The following is a 9,959-nucleotide window of genomic DNA, read 5'->3' on the forward strand; positions in this document are numbered from 1 at the left end:
ACCTGCAAAACAGGCACTGTACTGTTTGAGCCACACCTTCAGCCCATTTTGCTCTGGTTATTTTGGAGATGGGATCTCCCAAATTAATTGGTCAGAGTAGCCTTGAATCTCCATCCTCCAGATCTGTCTCCCAAGTAGCTAGGATTACAGGTGTAAACCACCACACAAGTCTTGTGCTAGGGTTTCAATTCAGAGTTCACACTTGCAAAGCAGGTGCTCTCCCACTTGAGCCACACCTCCAGTCCTTGTGCTTATCCTTTATGTACATTTGCTCATTTAATTATCGAAACAACCCTGTGAGTTAAAAATCATTTTATAAAGGAATAACTTGATACATCAAGAGCTATGCTCATCTTTTGCCTGTTTGCCCACAGACTCTCTGCTATCCTTCTGTTACTCTATGTCACAAGGCCTCCCTGCCTATCCCCATCTTCTACTCCCAGTCCACTCCCAGCAGACTCCATTTCCCAGGCTCCTTTATCAGTTGACTTCTGGCTGGGTTTGGCCAATGGGAGCCACTGTACATGAGTTGGAGGGCAAGAGTACAGGAGAAAGTAGGATACCCCCAGCTTTAGCAGCTTCTGGCTCCATCTCCTTCCTTTGGCCTCCAGAGTACAATGGTAGTGGTTTCCTATCCCTGCTAATGTCTGGTTTACCTCACTTTTCCCATTACCCAAGTACTGGCTTCTCCATCACCCAAGTAGTTGCAGTGTTAAATTCTTTGTATTAAATTCTCTATGTGGGGGGTGGGAATAAAGGAGAATGACAGACGGGATGAATTCAACTATGATATATTGTAAGAACTTTTGTAAATGTTACAATGTACCCCTAGTACAACATAATATGATAATAAAAAAGCAAATTAAAAAAAATCACTGCCTTAACATTTTAAAAAATGAATTCTGTTTGAAATACTTAGAATAAAGCAATTTTCCTGATTTGTATAAGAGTTATGATTTGAATCCAGATCTATCTGACACAAAATTCACTTGCTTCAAGTTTTTTCATAAAAGATGACAGTGATCAAAGCAATAAGAGAATGATAACCCTATCCAGAGAGCTCTTCCCAGGTATCTTCTGTGAGAGAAATTCATTTTAAAGATAAAATGACTCATGGAAAGTTAAAAAAAAAAAAAAAAGAAAAAAAACCAGAAAAAACAAATGAAAGAGAAGATAATGACCCACTCATAAGACATATTCATAATTATTATGTTTATTTTTTAATTCTACTTTCCATATCTAAAATATTGTTTACACCTGTAAACCTGGGTAGTAATAGCATCTACCTGTTTTAAAGGTAAATGAGCTATTGTATGCCAAATACCCGCATATGGTAGCTGTTCAGTGCTAGTTCCTTCCCCAGCTCCTTTAAACCCTGGGGAATTTTCAGCCCTTCAGTCTTCTCACTAGGTAATCCTAGAACATGCAGGATGGCAGCGGTGTCTTTCATTCCCTAGTGTTGGCAATATACCAGAAGATAAGTGGCATTAATGTCACTTCAGCCATCTCATAGTAGAAAAACGTAGTTTAACCTAGACCAGATCCCTCATTCTTCAAGCGAGGAAACTGAGGCCCAGAACAGTTCAGAGATTTGCTCTCCAGAGTGTCAGGTGTCAATGTAAAATAACAACTTTACTTTACAGCAACAACCTATCAGAAAGCATACCAGGGTGGACTCAGAGTCACAGGTGAGAGAGGTTCTCCTCAAAGATAAATTTCTAACAGTCAGCCCCAGATATTCGTAAAAACTCAGACTGTGGCTGAAGGGAAAAGTCACTGAACCAAGTAACACAGCTAGCCACGTCTGTATTTACGGCTACGTCTGTATGTCCGGGACCTTACTAACAGGAGAGAAAAAGATAAGAGACACCATGGCCCCATTGCTGCTCTCAGAGAGGGCCCCACCCGACTGGGGCCTGTATCCTGAACTTGCTACCATGGTGGACAGGAGGGGCACTTCTGCAGAGAATGCTTAAAGGGGACAGCCTGGGAGACAGCCCCGCCCCCAACCGGGACCCTGCCCTCTGCAAGGGTAACCACTGGAGGTCTAAGTGCCCCCCCCCCCCCCCCCCCCCCGTCACCAAATGGAAGACAAGGTGCCTCCTCCTATGGATTGATGGGTCCAAGCCTCCTGGCCACACTCCACTTCTTGGCATCAATGTTGAGGAGCCATAATGGCAGAAAAACAAAAGGCCATTTTCCTCCTAGACAGTGGAGCCCATTTCTCTGTTTTACCTTTTTCTCCTGGTCCCCGGTCCAATGACAAAAGCTATTGTTCAGGGCAAATCTGGCCAGCCCCTAGAGCACTAGTTTACCTGGCCTCTGGACTGCTCTTGGGGAGACCTCCTCTTCTGTCACTCTTTCCCCATAGTACCTGAAACTCCAGTGTCCCTAATGGGACAGGATTTACTATCTCAATTAAAGGCTCAAATTCTTCTCCCCCCAGGCAGCTATCTCTGCTGCCCCCTCCTTCAGGAACAAAGAAGGTTCCACAGTGTGGACTGATGAGATGAGTGTAGGGTGAGCCAGGACAGCCCTCCCTATTCAAATAAAACTCAAAAATCCCTCACAGTTTCCACACCTAAAACAATATCCCCTCAAGCCTGAGGCCTTATGCCTATCATAAATTCCTTAAAACAATAAGGGCTACTAATTAGTTGCTCCAGCCCCTATAATAAATTTAAAATTCTTATAAAAGTTAATTTTAAAATACAAGTTACAAAGTAAACAACTGGAAAGGATATAGATAGGTAATAAATGTATTTTTGAGTAGTTAAAGGAAAAAGGAATGGTTTTTTGGATGAGAAGGGATTTTGGAAAGAAGGGTTTGTCATAAAGATTGTTTCAAATAGGAAGGATAAGGACAAACCATCAAAGGGTTTAGTATGTTGTATGAAGGTCTGAGTAAGTTTGAAAAGTGTATAATAAAAGCTTCAGTGTGTGATAAAGTTAAAGTTGAACATAATCTAAGAGTTGCCTAAAAGATTTTTAGGGTCATGTCAAACTAAAATCAAATCCTCTATGTCTATAAAATAACAAGGTTATCTTAATATTGTTCTGAGTAACATCTACAAAAAACCATTACAAAGAAAGATTTTATCAAAGAAATTATTTGTGTTTTCTGATGATCTTGTCAACCTTTAAGTACTACTAAATAAGAGCTCATTTACATATTTGCTTATGTGTCTTAAATGACCACTTTGTAACAGTGTTATGTTATACTTTATCTAAATATGGTACAAACATTTAAAAGGTTAAAAGTGTCAATTTATATAAAATAATGAGCTAAAGCTCTCTTTTATCCAAGAGTGTTACATTTAAATCCTGACAGTCCCTGCCTCCCACAGGTCACCTACCTAGGTGTGGCCTTAAAGGGACAGACTCACTCCCTGAGTCATAAATGCATCAACCCAATCTTCTGTTTCCCAACCCCCATACCATAAGACAGCTTACAGCTTTCCTGGCAGTTATAGGATTTTGCAGAATTTAGATCCCTAGGTATACAGTCCCTAAACAGACACCTTTTTATGCTCCTCCTAATATTCCTATTTGGGTCTTAGATAATGTATGGCCACCCATTTCTCTCTCTGTAGTTGGAGGACTCTTGAAATTGTCTAGGGAACATTTCACAGTGGTTCTCCTGGCCAATGCCCACCCTAATGCCTATGTTCTTGCTCTCCTATTCTTGAGCTCCCTCCCTTGTATCATACTACATGTCTGCTATTGCTAATCAAAAATTTAACCAGTTGTACATCCAGGGACACCAACCTCTCCAAAATGCGAGGATAGTTGGCTGATACCCACCATGCGGAGGTCGGAGGATTGGCTCGAGACTCTTTATGACCTATGGCTACAAGGGAGCTTCATTAACTTCAGGGAAGAAGAAATCTTCATTTTTGGAGACTGGGTGCACGCCATCATGAGGCTCAGCACCCCAACATTGTTTGCCAACTGACCCTCCCTTCCCCTACGCCGCCCCTTGCCAGCTCGGAGAAGCCAGAGCAAACACAACACCCCCCTTCCTTAACAAACAAAAAAGGGAGGAATGTTGGCAATAATGGCGCCGATAGGTTTCAGTTCTTACTGCACCCTTACGCTTCCGTTTCCCAGGGTCACGGTCCTGCCTCAAGTCTAGCTTGAATCCTTCTGCCCCAACCTCCAATCAGCATGAACCATAAGATCCTAACCAATCAGATCATGCGAGTCTCACTGAGGGGTATTTAAGCCCCTGCCCCTCTCTCCCTCTCTTGGCTCTCTCTGCTCACTCCCTCTCCCACCCAGCAATAAAGAATCTCTTCGCCAGATCACTCCTCTCCACGTGGTCATTTTGGAGCCTGTATTTCCTTACACCTAGTATTCTCCATATCAAACTGTAGATTCATCTTGCCCATTGGACCAGTGAATGTGAAGTCATAATCAGATTGCTGGCTTGGCAGTTACAATAAGCAAAAGATGTGTGCAATGAACGTTAGATCTGACTGAAGGCTCCCAAATCAATTGGGCCACCCCTAGAGAATTGGCTGGCAATGAACAAGAGTGTGAGGTGCGTTTGACACATGCATTCAGGGCCTGATTGGAGAGAAGATGTCTGTTCAACAGTCCCCAGGGCAATTTTCTCCTGATTGAATTGCAACTTTCGATCTTAATGGAAAAGAAGCCAAGTGTAAGAGGTAGTTTTCTCCCTGAACCAGAAAGCCTTGCGCTTTTCTTTCTGAACTTGGGGAGTACCAACTCCTATTACCTGAAAAGGGGCTTCAGAGGCCATAGTTTGCTGGAGGGAGGGTGCACGGGTTTGGTGGGAATATGGGAGAGTAGCTTCTTACCACAATTCCCAATGCTTTCAGAGAACTGGGAGACAGGGCAGTCTGTGGCAGTCCAGAAACTGCCTGTGATAACTGAACAACTGCAGATCACTGAGCAAGTATTCAGTCCCTACAGCCTACAGCCTGGAGCTGGTGGTCCCACCTATGTCCTTGGACCAGGCATTTCATTTCAGGCTGTCCTAACTACCTCACAAGTGTTTGTGGGCTCATATGAGTCGTTGATGTAAATGTACTTTGAGGAAGTTTGCAGATCTTACAAATGTATTTGAGGTTATTTATTTTGGCAGTTCTGAGGTTTGAACTCAGGGCTTTGTGCTTGCAAGGCTGGTGTTCTACCAGTTGAGCCATGCCTCCACCCAGAGGTTATGGTTTAAATCTAATTTAGCAGCTGAAAACTGCTCTTTGCCATAACGGCATAAGCAATCCACCTTTAGAGGTTAAGAGCACAGGGACTGTGGCTGTGGCTCAAGTGGTAGCACTTGCCTAGCAAGCACATGGCCCTGAATTCAAGCCCTAGTACCATCAAAAAAAAAAAAAAGAAAAGAAAAGAAAGAAAGAAAGATAAATAAATTGTAGAGGTTAAGAGCATGGGATTTGAAGCAAACAGACCCAAGTTCCAATCCCAGCTCACTGCTTGTTTTAATTCTCACATAGCCTTTCTGAGCATGAAATTCCTCATATGTAAGATGGTAGTAATAATGTAATGACTACCTGAAAGGATTTGTGAAGATTAAGTTAGATCATAGAGTGAAAGCTTAACAAATGGTAGCTATTGTTAAAATTGTTCACAAACTTTTCTATCAGTTAATATTTTGGAACAAAATAGAGAGTCTAATTACTAGATCATTATAATCTTCAGAACCTTCTAATACACAGTCTAATTTGTCACCCATGTTCCACCTCTCCAGGAACTGTTCCCATTCAAAGTTCCTGCCAAAAAGCTAGACCTGGGTAGCCATGTTTATACTATATGGCTCTGTTCCCTTGCTCACTATTTCCTGGACCAGGGCTAAATACTTAACCTAAGCTGGACCCCTGTGAACTGAAAGAGTCAATTGTGGTAAGGCATATAAACTCTAGTACTAATTCCACCATTTTTGGTGAGTATAGTTGCTGGTTAAGCTGGTATGAAGAGGAGAGATGCAGAGAGAAATACAAGAGCCCATTTAGCTTTGACCTCTGTGAAATTAAGGAAAAGGTCCAGTTCCTGATGACTTTTCAATTCCAAGAGACCAAGCTCTACTTACTTTCTGTCCTTGGAGTCTGTGTAAACTGCATCCACCCACTAGTGTTCACCTTTTCATATGCTAGCATGAGTGACTCCCTTTTTCTTATAGCCAAAAGGGACAAGATTAGAATAGGGGCAATGGTTTGTCCATTTATGAGATATAAAAATGCTTCTTTAGGCTGGGTGTTGGTTGCCCACACCTGTAATCCTAGCTACTTGGGAGGCAGAGATCAGGATGATTATGGTTTGAGACCAGCCCAGATGAATAGTTCCTGAGAACCTATCTGGAAAATTCCCAACACAATAAAAGGGCTGGGAGGGTGAGTCAAGTGGTAGAACACCTGAGGCCCTGAGTTCAAATCTCAGTACCATGACACACACAAAAAAACCCCTCAGGTGGATAGAGAGCTTGCCTAGTAAGTGCAAGGCCCTAAGTTCAAACCCCAGTACTCCCCTCCCCCTCAAAAAAAAGGTATATTATCTTATTTATTTGTCTTTTGGCAGTACTGGGAATTGAATTCAGGGCCTAGATCCTGCTAGGCAAGTACTCTACCACTTGAGTCATGCCCCCAGTCTATGATCTTATTCCTAAGAAGACATGAGGGTCTTGAGCATGGTAGGCAGTCACTCTACCAGTTGAGTGACAACCCCAGCACATTTTGCTTTGGTTACTTTTGAGATAGGGTATCACTTTATGTCCTGGCCAATTTGGGGCACGGTCCTAGTTGTGCTTCACCATGTAGCTGGAATGATTGGTACACGCTACCGCACCCGGCCATTGGCTGAAATGGAATCTCCCAAACTTTTTGCCTGGCTGGCTTCAAACCTTGATTCTCCCAATCTCTGCTTCCCAAGTAACTAGGATTACAGGCTTGAGCCACTACTCCTGGTCTTCTTGAGCTTATATACTTAAAATATACCCTCAAATCTGTAAACTGGCAAAGAAAATGGTCACACTAGGTTTTTTGTTGTTGGTTTTGCAGTGGTGAGGATCCAACCCATGGCCTTGCATATGCTAGGCAATCACTACCAGTGAGGTACATCCCAACCCCTTGGACTAGTTATTAGCAGAGTGTCTGACATAAGCAAGTTGAGAACCCTTTTTTATTTCATGTTTTCCTGGATATTTTGTAATCATAATGAAAGTCCCAAATGTTTGATTTACAATAGCATCTAGAAGTTCTCAAAAAAATTGTTATTACATGATCTTATACTTTCTGAAAGAATGTTGAAGATCTAGGGATGAATAGGGTTGGATTGATTTAAACTAAAGCAGGTCTTTCTGTGTTGTGTAGGCTGGGCTGGCCTCGAACTCCTAGGCTCGAGAAATCCTTCTAGCCAGTTGCTGGTGGCTCTCGCCTGCCTATAATCCTAGCTACTAAGGAAGCAGAAATCAGGAGGATCATGGTTTGAAGCTAGGCTAAGGGAAATAGTTCCTGAGACACTATTTTGGAAAACCCAATACAAAACAGGGCTGGCAAGGTGGCTCAAGTGGTAGAGCACCTGCCTAACAAGCCTAGCAAACCTAGCAAGTGTGAGGCCCTGAGATCAAGCCCCAGTACCACCAGAAAGATAAAAAAAAAAGAAATTCTTCTGTGTCAGCCTCCCAAGTAGCTGGGACTACAGGTGCTTACCACTGTGTCTGGCTTCTATACATATTTTAATAGTTATGATGCTCATGAAAATATGTCAAGGCTTTGCTGCTAGAACTGAATTTTAAAGGAAACGCTCAGCTGGGTACTGATGGCTCACACCTGTAATCCTAGGTACTTGGAAGGCTGAGGTTGGGAGGACTGAGGTTCCAGGCTAGCCCAGGCAAATAATTTACCAGGCCTACCTCCAATATGATTAGAGCAAAATGCACTGGAGGTGTGGCTCAAGTAGTAGGGCATCTGCTTTGCAAGCACAGACCTCTGAGTTCAAGTCCCTCGGAAAAAAAAAAAGGGAAATTTCATCATCTATTTGAATTAGTAGTTTTACTGAAGATAAGGACTGAATCTTGGACAGTATGATTTTTCTCAAGTTTATTCCTACCCATTATAAATGAACAACAAGTAATCTTTGAATAATCATCACAGGACTCAAAAACAGTTTGAAACTTTGGGAAGTAAAGTAATTTTGATACAGATAGAGAACAAGAGTTCATGAACATAGAAACTCAACATGGCCACAGAGAGAAACTCAACATGGCCACAGGGAGAAACACAATTCTCTTTTGTTTGGCAGTACTAAAGTTTGAATTCAGGGCCTCATGCTTGCTAGGCAGGTACTGTACCACTTGAACCACTTTACCAGTCCTGTTTTTTGCTGGGTATTTTCGAGATAGATCTGGTGAATTATTTTTGCTCAGGTTGGCTTCGAACTGAGATCCTTCTTATCTCTGCCTCCTGAGTAGCTAGAATTACAGACATGAGCCACTGGTACCTGGCTTCTTTTCCTCCTCTTCTTCCTGCTCCCCTTCTTCTTTCTTCTTTGTTAAATAGTAAAAACCTTTTACTGGCCACTTCCAAGAATGCTTTATAGATTGTGCAAAAACATTCCTCACAAGCTTTTCCAACTACAACAGATGTCAGATAAAACACTAAGCAAGTTTAAGGAAAACAAGGCTAAGGTTCCTTCTTGTTACCATAATCCACATTTCTCCCCCTTAACAGCTAACAAATTCTTAAATTATTAAAAGGTTAAGGTCATGACCCTAGTCAAGAAGTCGTAAAGTATTATGGGTTATATTGTGCTCCCCTCTCCCAAACTGACATGTGGAACTGCAAACTCCCAGTGCCTCAGAATGTGATCTCATTTGGAAAAAAGATCATTCAGATATAATTAGTTAAGATGAAGTCATACCAGAATAGGGTGGGCCCCTAATTCAATACAACTGTTATCCTTACAAAAAGGGGGAACTGGATACAGCTCATACACACAGAGAATATACACACAGAGCATACACACAGAGAATGTTATGTGAAGATGAAGGCAATGTCAAGGTGATGCTTCTACAAGCCAACGTACACCAATGATTGCCAGAAAACCATGAAAAGCTAGGGGAAAGGCGTGGAAAATATTCTGTGTCTCACAGCCCTCAGAAGGAACCAACCCAACTGACACCTTGACCTGGGACTTCTAGCTTCCAGAATTGTGAGATGATAAATTTCTGTTCTTTAAGCCTCCTGGTTTGTGGTATTTTGCAAAAGCAAACCTAGTAAGCTAATCCATGAAGCATACAACTCTCAAAATGCTGCCATTCTCACTTCCCCAGTGGTAATTTGTGCCCAAACTGAAGTATTTATATCTATAGGAGCTTACCTGAGCATATTTCCATGAGCAGGTAAAACAATGTGGAGAAAACTTTGACCTAATAGTTCCAACAAGCACAATAGTTTGTTTCCTCTGATTTATAAAACAAATACTCAGTTCCCCTGAGCTTTTTGCCTTTGCTCCACTTGAATGATCAATAAAGATATAAGTCCAACTGGCAAAGTGAAAAGGGGGTGAGCATAGCAGTTTTAAGTCCAATTAACTATAACCATACAATTAAAAGAATTTTTTTCCTGCTCAGGTCTGAAGATCTTTAAAAAAGTTTGGAAGTACTTAACTATTTTAATTTAGCATTATTTTAATAAGAAATAAAAAATTGCTATACATCAATTATTATGGATCAAGTACTTTGCACAAATCATCACTTTAATCAACCCTAGGAGATAAGAACTAATATTATTTAAATTTTATAGATGAAGGAACTGAGACTCAGATAATTAGCTTGTTTATAAATGCACAGCTAGTCAGTAATGGAGCCGACCTCAGACCCCTCTGCCTGAGCCCAGAGTCTGTGTTCTTTTGTTACCATGCTCTTCTGCCTCCTGAGAAGGTTTGGGGTCTAACAGAGAAAGCTCATGGAATATTAGATCCTT

At 41.7% G+C, this 9,959-nt stretch overlaps 1 pseudogene; it reads right to left on the bottom strand.

Moving 5' to 3' along the window:
* Window positions 1–9,427: 9,427 nt before the first annotated feature.
* Window positions 9,428–9,542, bottom strand: LOC141424543 (small nucleolar RNA SNORA27; annotated as a pseudogene).
* Between the last annotated feature and the right edge of the window lie 417 nt (window positions 9,543–9,959).

This window comes from Castor canadensis, chromosome 6 (genome assembly GCF_047511655.1).
Source record: "Castor canadensis chromosome 6, mCasCan1.hap1v2, whole genome shotgun sequence".
In the NCBI taxonomy this organism is placed as follows: domain Eukaryota; kingdom Metazoa; phylum Chordata; class Mammalia; order Rodentia; family Castoridae; genus Castor; species Castor canadensis.